This window comes from Gadus morhua, chromosome 22 (genome assembly GCF_902167405.1).
Source record: "Gadus morhua chromosome 22, gadMor3.0, whole genome shotgun sequence".
Lineage (NCBI taxonomy): Eukaryota > Metazoa > Chordata > Actinopteri > Gadiformes > Gadidae > Gadus > Gadus morhua.
The window spans coordinates 16360862-16385861 of NC_044069.1; the positions used below are offsets into that span (position 1 = coordinate 16360862).

The window sequence follows — 25000 nt, forward strand, 5'->3', positions numbered from 1 at the left end:
GATCCGCTCTTTCACTGGAGTGCTCCGCAGCTGTTGTGGACTTCAGTTCTTTAGCTATCGCAATCCCTCTCAAACACACGTGGGGAGAAGGGCAAGACGGCTGATGAAATGTCAAGAAAAAAAAAAATCCAACAATTAAAATGCAGAAATCCGTTGCAAGATTATTAAGGATCAGTAACATATTTTATTATCTTTTCTTTTTTATATATTTTGTGCTTTTATTTGTGGAAGATGATAACAGTTATTATTTAAACATTGCACCAAACAGCCAATTATTTCATCTTCAGCTGCAGTCTAGACTCTTAGATAATCTCTATTTCTCTCTCTCTCTCTCTCTCTCTCTCTCTCTCTCTCTCGCTCTCGCTCTCGCTCTCTCGCTCTCTCTCTCTCTCTCTCTCTCTCTCTCTCTCTCTCTCTCTCTCTCTCTCTCTCTCTCTCTTCATTCCCTATTAACTATTCATTTTCTCCTCTTCATGTACTAACTGCCTTTTAATTCAGGGCTCCCCTAGCTCCATGCCGTTCTCACCATTCACTGGGACATCGCTCAGCCCCTGTACTGTATTAATAGCTTCTGCACCACCGCGTCTCTCTTATGAACCATCTAACGCCCTTCGCCTGTTTTGTCCCCTCCCCACCACTGCCATTTCACTACGCCTGGTCCTTCCCCTTGACTGGGCAGGCCAAGAAGAGAAGCAATTCTCTCTTCTTCTCACCCTTTTAACTCTCTCTGTCCCTCTCTCCTTTTATTCTGTTTTCTTCTTCTCGTTGCACTTCAGACCTGATTGTGTTCTGTTACATTGTCCATCTCACCGTTAAGTCCCTGCTCCCCGAGAAACCCCTATTCTCCTCTCTCTCTCTCTCTCTCTCTCTCTCTCTCTCTCTCTCTCTCTCTCTCTCTCTCTCTCTCGCTCTCTCTCTCTCTCTCTCTCTCTCTCTCTCTCTCTCTCTCTCTCTCTCTCTCTCTCTCTCTCTCTCTCTCTCTCTCTCTCTCTCCCTCTTTTCCCCTCCCTCTCCCTTATCCACTGTGCCACAATTCACTCTCTCTGCCCTCCTTCCCCTTCCCCCTTTCTTTCATCCCCTCACCCCCCCCCCCCCATCCCCCTTCTCTGCCTCTTCTTATCCTCAGCCCACTTTCTCTGGCTCTCTCTATCTCTCTCCCTCTCGCTCCACTGCGCCCCAACGCGCCCGGTCCACTCTGTGTGGTGGAAGAAGAGCCTATGGGTGGGCTCCTCACACTCAACATCTCCGTGCTGCGTGCCTGCGTCACACCCGTCACACCACTGCGTTTCTCCGTCAATCAAAAATGTATTCTTTACTTTAGTTTTCTTTACACAGTCGTGGATGTTCCGAACTGGCAATTGTGAGTGTGTCACCCTCTTTGACAAACACAACTCACCTGAGGATTCACCTCATGTATTTTGAAAATTTGTCCGCAGGCCCTGGGTTTAACGAAAGACGGAATGGTGTTGTGTATTTAAACATTATAGTTAGATACAGCTTCCCTCCTCTGAGTTGGACAGAGATATTTATGACGGAAGGATATCTAAATCTGCTGTGTGGTTGGGAGCAGCAGCTCGCAGCACACAGAAAACTGTCATAACAACATCACAGTTAATACACATTTTGATACGGCAAGCAGAAACGCGGCTCCTATTTCCCAAGTAACAACGTGGATCTGAACAGCAATTACCATTCATCCAGAAACCCCCTGTAATGGCTCCTGCTGGTTACTTGACAATTAATTAAACAGAGGGAGAAAATGAGAGAGAGAGAAATAGAGAGAGAAAGAGAGAGAGAGAGAGAGAGAGAGAGAGAGAGAGAGAGAGAGAGAGAGAGAGAGAGAGAGAGAGAGAGAGAGAGAGGGAGAGGGATGGTTTAAATCATGAATAGGGGGTGTCTCAATTTTGGATTAACGTTTAAAAGGAAAGATGATTTGCTATTATTAAATAAAATGATGGCTATTACTTTTGGAAGCATTGCTAATGCTTATCTCTGTGAAGCCCAAAAATAGGTAATATAAAAAAGATAAAAAAAGTAAGTGAACCTCTCCCACCTGTGTTCACGTTAGCTTCAGTGGCTCCTGGTAGCTTGTGTTGAGAAAGACTTAAGATGTCACTTACAAAACTTTTCTGCATGTATTCTTCCTAATTCACAGTCTTACACCTATACAGTTTTAAGACAAACTGCGTCTTTGTGACTTGCACAATTGTCTTTTAAATTGACAAACAATTAAAAAAAAAGAAAAAATAATATGTGTAAATCATTGTACAATTCAAACGGCCTCTAAACATTTGATGTCTCTCTATATTAACATTGGTGCTGTCTGCGGCTGCCTCTCTTAGTCTTTGTCGGACAGTGTGCGAGTAGGTCCTTGTGAATGTCCTGTTGCTGGTTTCCAGAAGTTGTCTTGGCCGGAACCTGCTAGTGGCCTCCTGACTGTCTCCACTGTTTACAGGGACCTTTAGACTCCCGTTGTCTAATGAAGATGGACCTTTGTTTGGAGTGTGGAGAGTAGTTTTCATTGGGATGAGTGTTGACGCCACGTGTGCCTGGATGTCTCTTACGTTCAGCATCTCTGTCCTTGAAACCCGGAGAGATGTTCAGTCCTGCTTGTATAGGAGCCATGCATTGTTCACAGTGAGGATGATGGTCATCTGAAGATGTTCATTAACCAGCTGTGGGATCTCATGCGGGGCTTGTACGTGGCTGTAATGGACTCAGGGAGATCCACGTTTCCCATGAGCTAACGTAGACCGCCAAGATGAACGGCTGCGGTGGCTTTGTTCCATCGTTGATTGTTCTGGATGCTGCCTGCTCCGGGGTAAGGATGAAACAAGCGTGACTGCCCTGTTGTCATAGCATTTGACAGCACATATGTCGTGGGTCCCCTCCACTCTGACATCAGCTCTGCGCCTGTACAGTCATCCCTTGGTTCCTGGTTCTCTTTCTCTTGTTGCTATCCTCATTACAGGAATCAGTGTCATCTGATTCCGTTCTGCAGTCATTTTCTCCATTGAGGATGACTTCAAACACATCCTTCATACTATAGTGTACACACTCAGTCTTTTTACAGTCAGCATTCTGACAAGGGAAAAACATCCTCAGCAAAGTATCAGGTGAAGCTTAGTATTTGCCAGGCTGAATCATTTCAATGCAACTCAATCATGCTAACTAATCAAATTAATTAGGGAAATTCCCACATTTATCTGATCAATGTCACAACAATATAAATAGGTAAATCTAACTATTGAAACAGAGTATAATGTGCACAATATGTACTACAAACATATTCAAGTATATTAAAACATAATGTTTTAATGAATATTTTCCAAAATAATCCTATATGTGCTCCCTATTATAGACATTATTATATCACAAACAAATATATTTGAGGCATTTACCTTACACATAATCTTGAAAAATTCCGGCAATAGAATAGAGTTGAGCTCAGAGGAAAGTTTTTATCTCCTATTATCTCCTCCAACTATAAAGATATTTTCCATCCAAAGATCTACAGGGGTAAACAAAATGATCCATTGAGTATGTACATTTTCTGGTAATAAAAATGTTGCATGGTGTTTAGAAGGAGAGCTAAAATCAATTGTGGGCTTTTCAAGGTTATAAATGATGAATGAATGCAAGGTAACGATAACTCAATGGCGGCTGTTGATTGGTTTGTTTTTTGCCTTCCTTCCCACTCTTTTTCCCGCCATTCCTTGGCCCAGGATCGACATTTTCCCAATGATTTGGTTGGTAACAAAACAGGTGGAATCACATGATTTCAGGTTTCCAGTATTGATTAGAGACAGAAGAGACATATTTGTTGCCAGTTTTGAAGCCTTGGAATCGATGTTTCCTCTCCTTTGAAACTCTTTTCACAAACCTTTTGCTTTGTCTGGAAGCGTGTGTCTTAACCAAACACATTTGAAGATTAGAATTATTTGGTTAACCAATTGCAGTCGTGCTAAAATCACTGGTCCATTTTACCACCAGAACCACGCTGTGTCTGTATGTGTGGTCCCACATTGTTTGACTGGCATAAAAATACGGGAGTATCTTATTTTCAAGTAATTACCCAGGTGTACAACCAAACCAAGCATAAACGTTCAATATGATTGATGGAATCCGTCTGGAGTTCCCCGCGTGCTAATGGAGTTCTTTGCTCGCACGTGGAACCACCACCGTTCACGCCTCTCACCAACGCCCCAGAACCTCTCCCTACAGACGTGCAAGGAAAGGAAAAGGCCTTTGTTCACCTTGATACTTTCTGACGCTCTATCATCTCGGGTGACAGACGGCTCATCTGAAAAAAAGGAACAAACTAATCGGATCAGCATCAACCACACTGCAAACACACAAATCAAACACACACGGTTGTTGTGGTGTTGTTGTGGCCCACAACAACACCACAACACTCACACCGCAATACAGCGTCTGGTTTAAAAGAGCAAACGCAGACGTGCACAAGGAGCTCTGTGAAGACAACACACTGAAACATGATGGCATGTACTCCCCCGTTAGAAGCCTGAGTAGTGAAGGAAGCTGGGGGCAGAGAGGTATGAGGCGGAGCAGCACTGTATACTATATGCTCGCTCTGGATCTTGATCTTGCAGTGGTTCATCGCTTCATTCATTATCCTCTAGCTCTTTTTTTAATGTTGTGGCGTTACGAGTAGTCTCACTTCGTGCTCCCTCCTGCCTCTCTCCCTTATCGGTTGTCTTTAATCTGTGGATTCCCTTAAGATGTCCATTTGCTTTCTGGTGGTGGAAGCGTAACCACTTTTGTTGCTGGTGGAATGGATCATGGTGCCAATTTGTCCTGGTGGGTTTCCAAATATACCCCCCCCCCCCCTTCCCCCTACAATTTTCTCTGCAATCCATGGTCCAGTAGTTTCTCTTGTTGCTATCTATCTAATACTCTCAACTATCTAGGCGCACCAGAAGCTGGAAACAAAAAAGGTTGTCTCTTAGTTCATTCGTTCTGCGGCCCATTGCTGGCCTACCTCCAGACTAATCAGAATATTGAATGATTTTCTCGTTATTTTCTCTTACCATTCACTGTTCATGTTGATCACACTGCGCCTCCGCAGAGGCCGCCATGCGAGACAGACAGAGGCGTCCTTAGTTTATGGGGCTGTCAACCGCTTCCAACACAAATTTCTTGAGATTATTTTCTGCTGTGCTATACAATGTGTCTGCTAGAAAATGATTGGTAATTATTTTTTTCATTGAAATAAATTCTCAGTGTTAACCCTCGTTGCCAACCGGCGTATGTACAATATTTTTTGTGCTTGAGTGAATCCCCAGAAAATCAGATGAGTTTTGGATTTGATACATTTTGGTAAATTACAATATCTATGTTTACACTTATGATTAGATCCAAATACTTGCTATTCTTCTAACGTCTAACCAGCACTGTAGACATCTTTGGTAGCACAATGATTAAATGTCTTTCTGTATCCCAGACAAATCCATATTTGGGGATTGTGGGGGTGCAGAGTGTGGCTTAGCCTGCCTTTGTTTGTTTTTCAATGCATTTTTCCATGGTTGGTGGGATGGGGGGGGGGGGGGGGGATGAAAGAAAGAAAAAAGTGAGTTGGAAGTGAGGAGGTGATAGCGAGGGTGGAGGACCTGATGGAGAGCCGGGTGATAGAGGATAATTGAAAGCATACCGCCAAGGAATCTCGTGTGCATTGCCTATTTTCCCCTCTTCCTTGTGGAAAAGGAAAGCGTTTGGTTATCTTTAAGAAAGGAGAATTATGGTCCAGAGACGGCCTGCGACGGGGAACAGGACCAGACCCTTGCACTGTCACATCGGCATGACAACGCCGGCTTGTGTTTAGAGCCCTCAGTGGGAGACAGCTCTCTAGGGCACACACCAGCAATTTGGCCTTGCTTATCTTTTAATTTTCATATTTTTTATGAGCTATACGCACAAAATAGTCAAACTTGGACAAACTGAAATGAATAAAGCGAAGGATGAATCATTTTCCAGCACTGACAAATGAGGACACATGCTGTATATTACACAGGGCAGATGTTCAGCATTATTAGGTATGAGTGGAATGCGGCATGGCTGCTGATTTATCTATTTTGAACACCGACACAGAGAGGTCAAAGATTTGCATTAATGTATCAAAGAGAGAAAGAGAGAAAAAATTGACGTTGAAAATGAAGTTTGTCACCAACGCGGTCAATGACCTCAAAAGACGGGGGGTTGTTTCCTTAATGGAAAAAAACATTGTGATCCCCACGGCAAGATTTTAAATAGTTGTTACAGAGCGATTCACCAAAAAGTCATTAAAGAGTCAATTCATTCATGGTTTGTCTTTCAGCCATTGAAAATCTCTCTGCACCGAGCAATCTCCTCATTCAATGGTTTGCTTGACCCTTTTTACAACCACATTAAAAACACATGAGCAAATAATGAATCGGAAAGAAGTACATTTACTCAGTCACCGACAAGCTGTCAGAGCTTTATTAAGAAAAACACAGTTTGATTGTGCGCTGTAACACTGATATGTGTTCCTTTTGTCTTTTTTAGGTGGGCTGCTTGCTGTCTCATGTTAGTATCTTTTCTCTCTAGAGACCTAAAGCTGATAAGAGGTCAGACAGTAAAGTACATCAGCGTCCATCCATTCACTGATTGGTTAATCGCGGGGCAATTTAGAGTGCGTCCGGCACTACTCTTCTGTGCTTCCAAATGGTTGTCATGAGTACCGCAACGGATAATGATCATGATCTCAGGCAGAAACAGAGGAGAGGGAGATAATGAGGCTGTGTGTGTGTGTGTGTGTGTGTGTGTGTGTGTGTGTGTGTGTGTGTGTGTGTGTGTGTGTGTGTGTGTGTGTGTGTGTGTGTGTGTGTGTGTGTGTGTGCGTGCGTGCGTGTGTTTTAGAGAGTGCGAGTGCCCATATGGATTTATGTGTGTATGTATACGTCTGGGTCTTCATGTCATGCTCACGTGATTGCACGACACACACAGAACCACAGAAACACACACAATCACATGCACACACACACACACACACACACACACACACACACACACACACACACACACACACACACACACACACAAACACACACACACACACACACACACACACACACACACACACACACTCATGCACACACACGTGCAAACACACTTGCAATTTGTCACACACACACACACACACACACACACACACAAACACACTTTTCACCACGGCGCTTACGGGGAAGAACTAGTGGAGCGTCCTTCCGCCGCTGCCCCTGATTTCACACCATGCCGTGAAATCAGTAGGGATGGCTGAGAAGCTCCTCAGTGCTCTCTTATCTCTCAGCAGGCTGTGGAGGTAGAGTCAGCCAGGGAGGGCTAGGAGGAGGAGAGACAAGGCGAGATGGGATGGAGACACACACACACACACACACACACACACACACACACACACACACACACACACACACACACACACACACACACACACACACACACACACACACACATATCTCTCTGTCTCGTCATTGTTATTTTTAGCAACGACTGGGAGCCGACGAAGGGATGTAGTTGGGATTCAACTGCAACTCGAGACTTCTGTGACGGCTGTGGTAGAAATGCGTTGCTTGAGGTAGATGTTCCACCACCACAATCTTTGAATGAAAACGAAGGGCTTTTGGTTGAAAAGTGGCACTGTCAACGATTCGTCTACTCCTGAGGAATTGAAAAAACACATGCACACATATTTACACACAAATAAACACACACCAAAACACACACACACTCACACCCCTAGACCCACGCACACAAACCCAGAGTGCCAGTACTCTGCCAATATAAATCTGACGGAATCACTTAGAAATGTTTCACTGTTGCGATCATAACAATCAGTCGCAGGAACCACAACACCAACCAGGCCTGGCAGCAGAGACCTCCAGCTCCATCAAGGCTCGCCCATCATACGTCTTCTACCCGTTTTTCTTTCATGATTCTGCCCTGTTCTTTAGGGATTTCTTTTCGTTACCGTCAGCACCACTGGTGACAACGAGGAAAGAGAGAGTGAGGTTATTTTGCAGAGAGAATAGAGAGTACGGAGTAGGGATTCGGATCGAGAGGGCCAACAAAAAGGGGACCATCGATAATAGCTTCCCTAGCCGTTTAGCCACTGAATATGAATGTGTCCACATGGCATGTCCAATCACAGAGCACGGCGGGATTATTCCCCTATTATACACCACAGTCTGGTCTGCGGTCAAGTTGTACGGGCCAAGCCAGTCGGGGGGGGGATCGTGGGGTGAGGAGGAGAAGGGCTAGGATTAGATCTGGAAGCCAGGGAGTCGCGTTCCAGGCACCGACAGGAGCTCAACGTTTTCTGTGTTTGCCTCGTAAATGCCACCACCCATCCATATTTAATAGGCGTAAGCGCAGCGCTGCGATCGCACAAAGTTATCACTGATGACTGCTGAGCTATCGTCAGCATCGAAAACACATGTTTTTGTGCTTGTGTCTATTCGTGTGTACAGTATTATTTGTCATGCATTTTAAGACCTTTGTGGGATATATTGGAGAACCATCGGGTGGAGCTCAGCTGCTAAAAGCCAGGCATCAACACCTCGGTTAGGGGTTAGATTCCCACTTGGGGCAAACCATTGCTAAGTATGTCTGCATGCACACGCACGGAGGCCTTGAGATGCTTTGGATGATATCATCCCCTAAATGGCATTTATAAAATAGCAATTTAAAGCAAAAACTGTTTTTTTTCTCTCTTCCTGAGAGCTAAAACAATGTGTTTAATGGAGAGGTCTCGCCCTCTCTCCCTAATGGTGTAGTTAGATCCGTTATTTGGGGACGGTGAAAATTGCAGATGTCATGAGGTCAACCATTTGGAAAGCTTTTAATGCCATCTGTGTTTTGAGTTTTGGACCGAGACGTACTGGGCTCTGTTGTTCTCTGTTGAAGGCCAGCCAGGTAAGCGTGGGGTTTTTATTGGTCCGTATATTTCCAGTGTGGAATCTAAGCATCACCATAGCTAATATCTAACAGCCTAGCATCATCGCTAAGCACCAACGTAGCCATCAGCTCATGGTCGTTATAAGTCAGTCTTCGAGAATACATGACCCAATGGAGATTGTGAACTCTGCTACGACAAACAACCAATCAGTTGAACAGTAAAATATTGTGCGCATTATAATATTTGAAATGTATATTGTTCTGGAAGGATGGGCACCATTTGCAGAAGATGAAGGGAGACGTAGGAGATCACTGGCTGTGTGTCTGACCTAACTCAGTGAGCGTGAGTCCGCCAGAGCAGCTGATTGGACGGGTTTCTGAAGCCATATGCAGCAGAGGAAGATCAAGAAAGGGATGAACCTAGAAGATCCCTCGACTCTTTGCCTGGCTGCAGGCTACCTTAACAGATCATTACTCTTCTTGTTAATATGAGGGATAGAGTGTGTCTGTGTGAGTACGGAGGTGTGTGCGTGTGTGTGTGTGTGTGTGTATGTGTGTGTGTGTGTGTGTGTGTGTGTGTGTGTGTGTGTGTGTGTGTGTGTGTATATGTGTGTGTGTGTGTGTGTGTGTGTGTGTGTGTGTGTGTGTGTGTGTGTGTGTGTGTGTGTGTGTGTGTGTGTGCTAATTGTGCGTAGGTCTGTGCATGTATAGATGTGTGTGTGTGAGGTGATGGCCCTCGAGGCAGGGTGGCTTTTTCAGTCAGGGACATCAAAAGCTCTCGCTGAAGCCCAGCGTCTCCCTGTCATCTGCTCAAACGGTGTGCTTTGCTCTGCAGCGTGCTGTAAAGCTCTGCTCCTTGTTCCCAGACGTCTGCCGACACACCTCTGTGGGTTCAGCGCGAACAGAGAAAGCTTTGCCTTGGGTTTTCTCTTTGAGGTGTGAAAGTGCATTAGGGATCCGGCAACACACACGCGCGGGCACACACACACGGACGCACATACACACACACACACTCCGGTTTTGCACCCACACAGAGACGCCGCTGACATATTTATGGGACCTCAGAGTAGGCGGTCACCCAGCAGCACGCGGTTGCACACACGCCAAGGACACTGACACATTTGGCAGGACATACTGGTAAATACACTTCTGTAAACACACACACACCTGCACACACAACCGCACTCACCCACACACACACACAAATCATCAAACACCCTCACACACAAACACGCACGTATACACTATGAAGCCATCGTTACGCGATGACACCCTGTGTCTTCCGGCCCGTAATCGTGTCCCTATCTGGCTGCTGGGTGCCTCTGCGCCCTGTTAATGAGTGTCAGTCAACACAGAAATACATCTCTGCTGCCCACGTCTTTTGCATAGCAGCGCGTGTTGTTTGTTGTGCCGCGCTGCGTCGGCGGGCTAGGACGTGACGAGCAGGTTCTTAATGCATAATGCATTGTTTTTCTCAAGGAGCGACACGTTCCAGCTAAGGCGCTTCCGCCACTGACACCGGCGCTATTCGTGTCAACACAGATTCAAGTGACTTCCATGAAGATCTGAAGGGCTTCGGCGTTCGCTGCCTGATACCGTCTGAACGGGGTTGTTTCGTTGGCAAATATAGACCCTGGGAAAATGACGGTTCCCGGGATTGTTTGAAACCGTTACATTTTTTGTGTGGGGAAAAGAGAAAGTGTGTGTCTCTGTGTGTCTGTCGAATGGCTGTGTGTATGTCTATATTTGTACATGCATGTGTGTTAATGTAGTACGTGTGTGTGTGTGTGTGTGTGTGTGTGTGTGTGTGTGTGTGTGTGTGTGTGTGTGTGTGTGTGTGTGTGTGTGTGTGTGTGTGTGTGTGTGTGTGTGTAGGGTTATAAACACAGGGTTTTGAGCCCAGCAGGCGTCTGTGATGTGCACTCACTTTAGTTCTCACCCTCCTCTCCACCTCCAAATGGTCGTGGCCAACCTCTCCCTTGATTCATCCTCCAAACCCAGTGGGTTTATCACACAAAGACAAAGGTAAAGACAATAATAAAGATCCCACAACGGATCATTTTCATTCTGAATAAGTCCCTCATCTCTCCTTCTCGCTCCTTTTCTCGCTCTCTTTCACCCTCCACTGCCTCGCCTTTATCGCATCCATTCAGATGGAGTGGAGGGGTATAACACTCTGAACTCCCCCCTCTCCCTCTCCCCCTGGCCCCTGGAGGGGGGTGCCTCTCAGCGCCCCCCTCCCGAGGGCTTGAGTGTCTCTGTATGATTTGTAGCCTGCCTTAAGTGCCTCCCGCGCTGCGGGTCCCCGACCGGCTTTAGGGGCTGCTGCTGGATTCCTCTCTGGCCTTTCGGCTGGGCCTTTCGCTTTAGTTTTGGATCATATTCTTATCATCGCTCCACTGTGTCTACTGTGTGTCTGCAATTTTTTGGGGGAAAGAAACAAGACTTAGGAGTCCCTCTGATCCTGATTTATACCGAGGCTTTTCTGCAAATCGTGGTCAATTGTGGTATAAGTGCACAGAATGTGGGAGGAGAGATGGTGAAAAGGTTAAATGTAACGATGAAAAGAAAGTTCAAAGTCCTATACATCTGAAAATGCCACACGAAGAGACCTCGTCCCATTGTGTTTGGAAAAAGTCACGCAAATGCACGCACACAGACAGCAACATACACACACACACACACACACACACACACACACACACACACACACACACACACACACACACACACACACTCAAAGTGTCTACTCTTTTAGTTCTAAATCTATGGCCGTGTCCAAGGCAAGGCCATATGTCATTTAGCATCAGTGCTGGTCTGCGTGCGCTGTGGGGAAGAGAGACTAACACATGTCAGCGTCCGCCTTGCTGCCGAGACGTAAACTCGCTGGATGGTCGTGGCGGAGGTGGAAAGGTTGCCAGATGAAAGAAGCAATGGCCTTCTCTGTCCCACTCTCTTCCGCTTTGACAAACAGAGAATGTCCTTAGCCAAGCGGAGAAGTCTGAACGGAGACGTCCGAATGGAGACGTCCAAACAGAGATAAAAATCACGGTATGCTAGTTTATACGGATCCTAAAATAACCTCATGTTAGTGATCACAGATCCAGAAGAACCTGATGTTAAGCTCCAGGGATCCGGAAACAAGCTCAAGCTAGGCTAGACTGACAAAAACATAACCTAGTCTATATGGACTTGAAAGTAAGCCTATGATAGGCTTGACGGACACAGAAATATCCTCATGCTAGCGTATAGGGACGTGACGTTAACCTTATGCTAGCTTTTAGGGACCCGACGATAACCTTATGCTAGGCTAAGTGGATCAAAAGATAACCTTATGTTAATACATACAGACCCAACATAACCTTAGGTTCATGACCAGAGCCACAGAGTGCCAGAACACATATTATCAAGAGATACAAAGCAGCGCAAAAGTTGACAGGCAAGCTTGAGATAACAAAAATATGTGGTGAAAAAACCCAACTTGAACTCATTAGTTCGGGTATCAAGAGGATTTTTTTTATCTCAGCTAGCGGATATTATAAGAGAAATTAGATCAACCACAAGAGAAGACAGTTCATAATGCCTAAAAGGATAATAATCATTGTGGAAGCAAATCTAATTTGCACGTTGATATTACTCTGAACAACTTGGTAAGTTTAATTATTGTTACGGAGGTAATGTTATTTTTATGTCCCGTAATTCTATTTTTTAACCCTCTTTGATGTTCCCGGATGAGTTATAAGGATGATCTCTCGCTGGTTGTCGACAAACAGGAGATTGATTCCCTCCTGACAGGATTTTTGGCATACGAAGGGCTGTAAATAAATAGACCATAGTCTCATCGTATTAAACGCAGATGTGAAGAAATCATTTACGGTGGAGGCTTTTTATTCCTTCATGTAATTGTGCTTCGTGACTTTAAGATAACAACGTGCCTTATCTACAATGAAAGTGTTGTCAGGTTGTAGATACGAGAGAGTGAGAGAGAGAGAGAGAGAGAGAGAGAGAGAGAGAGAGAGAGAGAGAGAGAGAGAGAGAGAGAGAGAGAGAGAGAGAGAGAGAGAGAGAGAGAGAGAGAGAGAGAGAGAGAGAGAGAGAGGTATGTTGAGTGAGAGCAGGGTAGGACAGTGTGTTGTCTTGTGACTGGCTCTATTTTCTATCAAAGCATTACCTCCTCAGGAACCCTGAGGTTTCTCTCCACTCGTCACAAAAGAACAATCATATTCAGGCATTAAAGCTCTGCCGAATATGTGTGGAAATTGTGATATAATGCGTAGCATACTCTGTTGCCTGGATGTGCAATATCATTAATACCATAGCAGTTGGTGTCCCTTGAACATTTTGTTGACAGTGCCAATGCCTGTTAAAGCTATGGTAGGCAAGAGTAAATTGGACTTTGAAAATATACGACCGATATAATCCCAGCCCTCACTTCAAGTCTCCCTCAAAGGCGTTTGCTTTATTCTGCGAAGTCAGATGTAAAGAGAATTACAACAAATATAACAACAAATGCTTCTGAAAATTGTCTCCTCTAGTTTTAATATATGTGTGAATTATTAATACTATTCCTCTGTTGTATTTTCAGGAGCACTTTAGAATAATGGCAATTTTTAGGAATGAACAAAGCAAACTCCTCGTTCATGAATAATTGCTCATGCATGAATACTCATTTGTAAACGATTCCATAATTTATAAAGGATTAATAAAATAATTTGATTAATTATAATTATGAAAGGTTCATAATAAGCATAAGTTGATGATTTTCAAACTATTTACGATGTCTTAATAATTCTTTCTAAACACTTAATAATGCTGCAATTTGTTTAGACAGTTAGAAAGCATTATTTAATTGATGTGTGAAGTTATTGAAAGTGAGGACTGTCCATGCCTCACTAGGCATTTATAAATTACATGTAAAGGCTGGAGTGATCAATTTAGGTAGTTAGAAAGCCTTAGTTTAGTCTTTGTTTGAGCTCAACTAAACAAATGAATATCTATTTCTTACCAGGCCTATACTTTTGAAGGTTGTAAATGCCTTATTTACCATTGCAGCAGTACCAAGTAATAAGGAAGTCATAAATAGTCCTTACTCAGATTAGCCTACATTGAACATTTATGTTTATAAAAACCTGGACTAATCTTGATCTGCAGCATTATTAAATGTTTAAGTGTAACCATAGTGTGTGCTGCAACGCTTAAAGGTAAATTGAATCGTGAAATCACGATGTGCACAGTGAAAGGTTGTGATCATAAAGTAATACATTTCTACATTTCTTAGATGAAAGATACTTCGGCGTCTGTGTATCTGGTTCTGTTATCAAATGTATTTATAATACTTACAATCCCCAGCACAAATCATTCGGCAGTTTATTTAGCCAAATAGCATCTGATAGCATCTGCCATTCATTATCATTTTGTATGTCGTTGTAAAGATTTTTCATGCCTTCTGGGAAATTTATCATGCGTCAACTTTTGACAATAGAGCCCAACGTTTGCTTGTGAATTTCTTTTTCATATTGCCTTATCTTTTCCATAGATATTCATCACTGGATTTGCAGATAAGGATAAAATATGCAGTTTCCGACCGCTTGATAGTGTTTTTATGCATATCACGCTCAACTGCTTGCTTTGGTAGGAAGTTGCATCTCTTGTATGTAATCATCTTTTAGATTATTCACAATCCCCGCCTCTAAATGCAAATCTCCTTCCAAACAAGCTTGTCTTGATTTGAGTCGTGTGGACTCTTCCCATGTGTATTCTTCTTCTGCCTTCTGCTATGTTTATTGCATGCAATGTTTGAAAGAAATTCTGAATAATTCAGATTACCTTCCGCAAGTGGGAGTGAAGTTATTGATATGGAAGGCCTTTGTGATGTGATGATCCCACGTGTTTTCATATTGTCCTGATGACATTCATACATACATGTCATGCAAATCAGTCGGGATACAAGAAGCACCCCGAACTGCAAATCAGAAGAGACTAAAGCAACCCTGTAGCCCAGGCCCTGGCATGTACATAATCCATAGGGTGTGTGTGCAAGCCAACAGTATAAACAGTATTTATCTCCAATAAAAACCTGTTATAAACGACACGATGTGGCATGCCTGCCCCCGGGACAACAATAACCTCCCCCAATCGAAATAAATGATGTCATGACGGGAGCAGCTGGCAGCTATTCGTCAGGGGACAGCATCCTGCCACAGACTCGCGACGGGAGGAGATAGCTGGACTTCCTCGTGGCGGAAGAGATCCCTGTAACTAGTGTTTGGGGACGGCAAACCGTTTTTGTGGAATAATCATTAAAGCCAAGGTTTCAGTTTGCCAATGATTGCAGATTAAACAGAAGGATTTCGAAAATGGGACACTAGCAATATTTAGAGGCTGGTGTTTGTTGAATGAACATTGATTTATTTTTCAAGTGGCAGCTGAGCAACTAACTCTCTCAGTATTGAGTCTGGACACCTGTCGCATAGGGACTGCGCATACAGTCATCCAATTGCACCTTTCAATTTTCGAACAAACTAGCTGAACACACTATCTAACACATAAAAGTGCCTACATAGGTGCCAGTATTTGTGGCGCTATGTAATAGGGCTTGTATATCAAAATGCATCGAGGGATTGTTTATTGGAGACACTGCCATATTGAGAGGACTCAAGGGAGTTGTCGTGCCTTGAAATCATCGTGAATATAGCAGAACCTACGCTAATGAAACCTTTGTCTTGTATGAGAAATGCTTTGGCAGTTTCAAACATGTCTCCAACTAAGAAATCATTTCATGATTTATCACTAAACAATGACCAAAATAACATTATTACCAATAAACAACATTCCAATGCACCTTTGCTCCCAAAATGGTGTCAAGCTCCTACATAACAATAATAATATGTTTATAACGCCTTTCTCACACTCAAATTCGCTTTACAGATTGATGAGAGCAAAGAAGTACAACAACACAAATAAAAATAATGTAAAAAAAGTATGAACTCTATAGTCTACATCATCCAAGTCAATCCAAATGAAATGCCTTGGGGATGGATTATGGAGAATTTTTCGCATTTAATGTGATGAGGACAAAATCTATTTCGTTTTTTTATTGCATATTTGTGTTTTTTATGAGAGGGTAATAGCATATGCAATGGGCTTTTGATATTAGATGTGTGTGTATGTGTGTGTGAGAGGGAGAGAGAGAGAGAGAGAGAGAGAGAGAGAGAGAGAGAGAGAGAGAGAGAGAGAGAGAGAGAGAGAGAGAGAGAGAGAGAGAGAGAGAGAGAGAGAGAGAGAGAGAGAAAATAGACGTTGGTCTCTGTTGGCTCCTCATTTATTGCAGCTTTGTGATTGACGGAAAAAAAATAATTTTGTGGGGCCGAGTTGAGAGCCGAGAGCTGGCCTGGCCACTGTTTACTTTGACGTGAGAGTTAGGTGTGTTTATGAGGGTTGTCAATGGGGAAATAAACCTGCCTTGAAATGGTGATAACACGACAATTTTGGAAAAAGAATTACATTTATAATATATAAGTTTTATGTAGCATCGCCGACTCCAACAAAGCGCAGCAGACCAATTTTTATGACAAGGACTGGAGTTTATTGACTCTCGCTAAGGCTTTCACTTGGACTCGAAAACAGCTGACCCAAGTAGGATCCCCGTGAAGGACTTACACGGGAGTAAAGCATTTTGACATGTATTCCAGCCCGGCATGTACAGAATTAGCTAGAAATCATTATCACTTTGTATCTACTAAACTCCAATTTCATGCATGACTGAATTTTGCATCCCAGTTTTGTCATTAATAGATAAGGTTAAACTTAGAGCCCCGGCAGACAGTCCGCCTGAGATTTGAGTGTAGCCTTGTGATTGGTGGACAGTGTTGGCTGCTGTTCCCTAGGGCTCAGGAAGCACCAAACTAGTGCGGACTCACACAAGAAGAAGCAGTTTCTCTCTGTGGATACCCCCTTCCCTCTGCCCTAATAATTAAACACACCGCAGCACTGAACCTATTCGGTGTTTAGTCAATTGTGTCCCTGTTGTACGTAGTTTGTGCAATGTGTAATAGTATCACCCAGGAGCTGAACAGATTAGTTCTGGTGTATTGCGGTGCGATAAAACAACATTGAATTATTTGAAAGGATAGAGGAGGTAGTAATTAGAAACAGATATCCTTCAGAAGAAAGGAAAAAGAAAGACATCATGAACTTCAACTTCAAGAAACAGAAACAACCAACAACAACAAGCAAACCTCAACCCCATTGCTCCTTCTAAGCACGCAGGTGCCCCCATCCCCACAGAGCTCAGAGCCATTCTGGAGAGTTACCACAGGGCAGACTGGGAGGCGTGTCCACGGACGACTCAATCCCTTTCCATGCAGTCATGTGTTAGTGGCAGGGGCTGTGCTGCTGGAAATGTGTAGGCTGGGCAGGAGTTCTGGCGCGCTCTGAATAACTCTCACACCTTAAATCACCGGCGCGTTCAGCAACCTGTCACACAGGCTGCGCGTTGGAGGTGATGGGGCCTGCCAGCTTTGAGTCACGTTCTTATTTCGGTAATATTTCAGAGTTGCTATTTCGTTGTTTTTTTTTTTGCAATATTTCATATACATATTATATTATATTTATTGTTAGACTTTTAGTCGTTTATTGAATTTTAATGCAATGTGTAATGATCTCATATGTTGTCATATATTTGAAATGGGGTTGCTGTAAAACAAAAAAAACACACCATTTATGGGGACGCGAAAAACAGCAACCCCATTTTCTGCTTGAGCAGGTAAGGACCCCCCCACTCCATTAATACATTATAAATTACATGTAAAGGCTGGACTGATCAATTTAGGTAGTTAGAAAGCCTTAGTTTAGGCTTTCTTTGCATATTTTTTTGCATCATTTGATGCAAGCAGGGAAAAAATCGAAACAATCAATGTGAAAGGATCTTCTCGTAAACTATGACCTATAGATTTGCAGTCAAAGACTTAATAACTGAACTCAGTCCATAAGTCAATCAATGAACCTGACCACTTGACCCTAGGCTACTCGATGCTGTCCTAGATGATGACATCGTTTTTGAAGTGGCACCCTACCCAAAACAGCCCAGCACAGGCCGCTGTAGGGGGTTCAGCCTGGTGGCCATCTGCAATCTCACCACTAGCGAGCCCCTACATTATATACATTGGATCTTCAAGATGTTTTATGTTGATTTAAAAGAAAAGGGGGTGGGGGGGGGATTTTGAGCAGCAGGTACCTCATCTCCTGCTGCGAGTCCACCTCCTCTCAGAACACCTCTTCCCAGAGGGGTGTTCAAATGACGGCGTTGTCTCAAATGTAATGGCAAAATAATTGGGTTGGCCTTCTGAAGATGGATGGCCCTTCGGTGCGTGCTCGATAAATCTACTTTTGGTCACAAAGATGAGCCTACATAATTTGATTATCCCATAGAGCTCGATAACCGTTGGTGATGCCTCCCATTGGAGAACTGAGTGCTGGGGTTTTAGAGCTATGATTACAGCAATTGGATTAATCCCTTCATTAAACCTATTCATAAGCCCTCATCATGTGAAACAATACGTAAACCACTTGAGGCGAGATTGTAACCGCTTGACTATAGCATCTTCAAGAACACTTGCCTGTGGTTTGATTGAATGCATGCAAGAAATGAATGCCTTTTAATCTGTTGTAAGTGGCACTGAATAGATAGATAAATAGATAGATAGATAGATAGGTAGATAAATACTTTAATAATCCCAGAGGGAAATTATTTAAATATATGTTATATGTATATTATGTTATATATTGTATATATATATGTATATATTATGTATTAATATGTTATGTTTAATATGGTGTGTGATGTGGAGCTATTTACAATCGGAGGGAGTCAGAAGAATACAGAGGGTCGTGTTTGAACTGAGTTGAGAACGGAGCTTGATTAAAAAGAAGCGTCTACCAATCCTCTTGAGTAATTGGAAAAAATCCATCAGTAAGACCTACAGGGCAAAACGTGTTTGGGTATTAAAAACAAGCTTGTTGAATTTAAAGTTCATCTTCTTATCCACACTCCAGAGGAGGGATACTTTTGAATTTAAACAAACATTCAAATATATTTTTATATTAATGTCTGGTGGTCATTGAACAACCATGACTCAATTGTGGAAATAAATTTAGGTAATTAAACAAGAAAAATACTTTTATGTGAAATCAAAGACCGCAAAGCTCATTTTTTCCGCTGCATTTAGATCTTCCTGCTGATAAGAATATATTATCTGCAAAACTTAGAAACACCTAGCTTATCAGCACCCAGAGTTCTGTGGCCTTTTCTAAAGGGTTTCTATTGGTGTCTTGTCCTGCGATGAAGCTGTCCATTACGCCTTGCTGAGTTCTGACAATGTATTAACGATACCCAAGCAGCTTCTGGTCTCCTCTGAATGCATGGTCATAAATGGAGAATGAAATCATGCCTATGATACTCATGTGTGATGGTGACCCTGGCGCTGGGTGTGTGTGTGCGTGCGTGTGAGTTTGTGTGTGTGGCTATACTGATGGTTTGTGTGTGCAAGTAGTGTTGGGCTGTGAGTGGGTGTGTGTGTGGGGCGGTAGGGATGTTTGTGGCTTTTGTAGTGGTGGGTGCAGTGTTTATTTGTTTGTGTATGTGTGGGGATAGTAGTGCATTTGTGCATGCATGTATGTGTGCGTGTGTGCATGCGTGCGTGTGTGCGTGCCTGCGCGGGTGCAGGCATGCGGGCACCGCCCGCATGCCTGTCTCATGCGAGAGACAGATTAGGTGAAAATGCAACGTGTCATCATAATGGGAACCTGGTTGCCACGGGGATACGCCTGTCCATGAATCAGAGGGTCCGCCCACCGAGACAGAGAGAAACCCTGGATCTACAGCAGGAAGTAGAGGAAAGAAGACGAATGGAGGTGTGGGGGGGGAAAAGGGAGGTTAGCGCAAAAAGAGAAGGGGACGGAAAAAAGGGAGGACGAAAAACACACGTTTATGCTGCATGAGGGGGAGTGATAGATAGAGATAGAGTTGAGGGGTCACAGGGAGAGAGACCACGGGTCGAAGAGAGGAAGCAGATGAAGGGAAGCCGCAATTGCGCAAAAAAAGAGCGACGTGAGAGATGAGAGAGTGCATGGAGAGGTCGGTGGAGGAGAGGAAGGAGGAGTAGGAGGTGGAGGAAGGAGATGGAGGAGGAAGAGGAAGGAGATGGAGGAGTGGCCATGAGGAGGATGGAGAGAAGGAGGCGGAGTAGGAGGAAGGGTAGGAGGAGAAGGAAGAGGTAGGACGCGAGGAGGGAGAGGGAGGAGGTGGAGAATGGGGGAGGAGAATCAGGGAGGAGGAGATCATACACGGGGGCAGGGGGAAACCGATACCAGGGCTGACAACTTTTACCTTAATTGGAGAGACAGACACGCAGGGTATTTTTAGCCGGATGATAAAGCCCGAAAGCATTTTGTTCGAGGTCCGCCAGTGAAACGTTCAGCCCAGCAGTCGCTTACCTGTTTCGCCTCGGGCCGGACTTTACCCTGACTCTTGACGCAGCGGGAACATGCCCGGAGGCGGTGCAGGAATGACACCCCTAAGCCTGGCTTTAAATGGCTGTTCCCGCCTGCTGCCACTATCGGATGTTGAGCGCGCCGCTCCCACATCGTCTCAGCAGCAGCGGACTGTTCCCTAGGGGGGCCAGCATGCATTCCTCTGGTGTTGTATACTGTCTCCCCCGGCCCCGACGCCCCACCCCCTCTGATGGGGGAGACATGCAGAGGATCTAGCCCCTTGATGGCAAGAGTGGATCACTGAATTAGGGGGAAATATCTCATGCCGGCACAGACTCCCATACAATGAAGACCTGTTGCATGTTGGCGAACAAAAGTGCATGAGTGTGTGTGTGTGTGTGTGTGTGCACGCATGTATGTGCATGTATGTGAATCTCTAAGTAAAGCCAGGGGGGATTATGGGTGATATCTGGCCATCTATTACGGCCCCCTCTGAAAGAAGCACATAGATCAGAGCCGCCTGGGGTCAATGCAGACAGCGTGTCTGCATGTGTACCAATCTCAAAGCTGCTGGGGTCATCCCAACCTGCTGTTGTCACCTCCCCTCCCCCCACCCCCCGAAAACATTTGAAATTGATTCAGGTTGCCATGGTCATCCGCCATGCTGTGTGACGGACAGGTGAAAAGGAAAAAAATGAGAAGTGAGAGGGACAGACGAGAGGGACAGTTGGGAAGGACAAGTGAGCTGGACAGAGAATAAGGACAGAAGGAAAGGAGAGAGGGACAGGTGAGAGGGACAGGTGAGAGATGGTCAAGGCAAGCAGATGGAGGGTATAAATGGACAGAATGAGATGACCCCAGCGCAGAAGCTGGGGTGAAGGGGCGTTTTCAGTGGAACCGCCCCCTCTCTGTGGAACTCCCCCACGCTGGCATCAATTAAATCGGCCTTCAAGGCCCACCTCTTCAGACCTGCCCTCCCCAGCTTGCCCCCCATGTTTTTAATCCCTACGTATCCTCTTCTGTCCTGTTAAGGTTAAGTGCCTGTTTTTATCCTACTCCTACGTATGTAGAGCGTCTTTGAGCTCTTTGAAAGGCACTACGTAAGTCTGATGTATTATATTATTATGTATTATTATTATCATGGACAGGTGGAGGAGGACATAAAGGTGTAGCTCTGTCAGTACGGAGGCATTTAAAACTAGCAAAACAGGATACATATAGGATTTGAATACTTATTTTCCATTTAAAAGATACTGGGACAGAGTGTATAAGAGTGGAGGAATGGCTTGATTAGGGAGTATCCTAAACACAGGCGCGGCATATTTCTCTGTGTGTGTGAAGCTTAGACAGAAGAAAGGATTCATGATCGGGAGGGGGAATATTTTTGGTTTGGAATTGGATTGAAACGGAGAGGTGAGAGACGAAAGACGAGAGGGATGGTGTGTCTGGAATGCAAGCGTATGATAAAGTCTTGAGTTCCAAAAATAATGTTACAAATAAATCACTTTTGCTTTAAATCACAGAATTGCACAAAATAACCGAAAGAGAAATTCACCAGGGAAACCCCTTCAACATGTACTGAATATTCCCGACACCGGGTGAGTCTTTCTGTAGATAGATCCAACCCTCGTATACGTATTCTTCATGCTGAATGCGCATAGGTTTATTCTGAGAAACGGGATGCAACGAAAGCCCAAGTTGCAGCGTGAGTGCTTTCCTCTGTCATCTCCTCAGAGCGGGCCCTGTAGATGTTCTTCGGGCTCCCTGTTTGTGTAAGAAGCATCGGCTCCAATAGCCCAAAATATGTTTGAGGGGCCCTTCAGGAGACGTGTGTTGAGCTAATGGAGAAGGCAGAGCAGTGGAACCCACGCAGAGAGGGAGGTAGAAGAATTCACCACGGTCAAGCGGCTGATGTCAGAGGTCTTCCTCAGACATGTATTTTATATAATGTCGTCGGCAAATGCATTATAAATGTCTACAAAGTGTTTTATCGTGTTATTAAATGACCAAATGATAGGTCTTGTTTTCTCTAGTTATAGAGGCAGATAGACGGAGGCTCCCACAAGCACGCATACATGCACACAGACACACACAGAAAGACACATTTAAGTACACTCACGCACAACACACATATCAAACAGATGGTGGACACTAACTGTACACATTGTGCTCGCATCCAGGATTGGAATGCGGCGCTTGTCATGTAGGACATTGTATGATCAATTGTCCTCTTCATGCGTCCGCTACACGCCCGCGGTCTGCCATTCATCTTATGTTCTAGGTGTGGGCGGATGACACAGAGCTTTCCAGCAGCGTGGGCGAACGGGATAGGAGGTGGATACCGGTGTACTGCTGTGTTTGGGCTCAAAACAAGGTCATCTGATTCTGCATATTTCCCATGTGAGAGGAGTCCTAAAACGGGGAGAGAAGAGGGAGAAATGTGCATTACAGTATGTGAAGCATGAGTCACTCCACAAATATACTAACTACTTTCAGGCCCCTGATGACGAATACCGCAAATGACATGGGCAACTATTGACCTTCTTAACTACGTAGCACCTCATGATTTATTGCATGTTGATAAAGAGCGGGTCGGAAAATGAATACCACAAGCCCAAGAATTTCAATACATGTTGTGAATTCCTAATTAATGGCAAGGCGTAGGAGCCTTCGGGCAACGAGGCCTTTCAGAGTGCTTTACATGTGCAGGAAAAACATAAAAAATCTTTATTGAACACCGTTTAAAAACAACAGCTCACGAATCAGGCCCTGGTTAACAGCTTTGTTGCCTCATCTAACACAACCAGAGTCCTAAATAGCTGCTACTATAAAATATAATATGCCACGCGGCGCTCGCGGATTACAAAATCGTACGTCTGAGCCGTACCAGGAGTGTCGTGGCACACGAACCAGTCCTCCATTAAGAACGTCGTCCGTCTTCATGATGGATGTGGCGTTACAGCGCTCACCATGTGAGAGTCTGCTTTAAAAACACTCACAGTCTGGGTCTCTGCAGCAGACGACAGCTCAGCAAACCCTTTCTTTCCAGTCGGTGAAATCCCGACGTACAGCAGAGCCCCGCGGCCTGGCCCAGGTGGGATCCGCCCGCAGCCAAGACAAGCGAGCAGCGTCCATCCCTTCTCCCCCCGTCCCTCTCAGCAAAGGCCTGCCTGTGCTCCGGGGTTGGCCCACTTAACGCGGACCACCCCGGGGGCTCCCCCTACCAAGTCAGAGTCGCGTTAGCTGTTAACGACCCGGCGAGTAACGAGCTGTCAATTCGGGATCAGTACCTGTGCCAAAACAAAGAAACCCCGATCTCAACCGCACACACACACACACACACACACACACACACACACGCACGCAGACGCACGTACACACACGCATGCACACACACACACACACACAAGCGCGCTTATGCACACACACACGAGCGCGCTTATGCACACACACACACACACACACACACACACACACACACACACACACACACACACACACACACACACACACACACACACACACACACACACACACGCACACACACATTCAAACGCTAAACACACAGGGCTGCTCTGCCAGGATAGTTCTGATGAATGGCCGCTGACTGTTTTAATAACGTTTTAATCTCTGAGGGATTTCCTTTGTACAACTTCTTGAAACTCTGGAACTTCCGGAAACGCTTTCACGTTGTTGTGCAGAGTTCAATGTTTAGAAATGGGTATTTCACAGGAGCAAGGCTTTCTCTGGGATCCCTAGAAGAGTTTGGGTTGTTCATGTACCAGCAAGGATTTACATTTTTTATAAATGTTGATATTTGACATTTAAGTTGATATTTATACAATAATAATATCATAAATTCAAAAAAGTCAAAGACATCTTTATTGTCAAGTCCTAAACAAAAGAAAGTGAGTATATCTCCGACCAACGGTGCAATAAGGAGAAAAGGAGAAAAGCATTATGCCTTTGAGGAGCATAATGCGTCCGAAGCCCAGTGTTGGTGGGGGCAGAGGGGAGGGAAGCGAGAGAGTTGAGCTTCCTGACAGCCTGGGGGGAAAAACACCTGTTTACCAGTCTGGTGGAGCCGGCCCGGAGGCTGCAGTACCTTCTCCCAGATGGCAGGAGGCTGGAGAAGCTGCGTGAGGGGTGGCTGGGGTCACCCACAGTGCCGGTTGCTTTGCGGGTGAGGCGGGTGCCGTAGAGGTCCAGGAGGGAGGGGGGTGGGACACCGATGATCCGACCAGCAGCCGTCACTGTGCCCTGCAGGGTCTTGCGGTGGGACGCAGTGCAGCGTCCCACCGCAAGGGGGGGGGGCTCTTGCTCTCTTCAGCTTGCGGGGACTCGGTAACCTCGCTATGTCAACTGGTAGGGGTCCCGTGTGGTGGGGATGGCTTTAACGTGAGCCATGACCTTTATAGTCCTTTGAAAGTGGAGGGTGAGGGCATCTTTGCAACAGGTATGATGGTGGTGGCTCTGAAGCACGGCGGTAAAAAATAGTCAGACTCAGAGAAGCATTGAAAATGTCTGTGCAGACATCCTGAAGCTCCTCTGCACAGTCCTCTAACACACGACCAGGGAT

At 44.9% G+C, this 25000-nt stretch overlaps 1 protein-coding gene across 4 annotated transcripts in view; it reads left to right on the top strand.

Moving 5' to 3' along the window:
- The window catches only part of calcr (calcitonin receptor), a 61487-nt gene that overhangs the window by 6451 nt on the left and 30036 nt on the right, over window positions 1-25000 (top strand). The gene's annotated exons all lie outside the window — the stretch shown is intronic.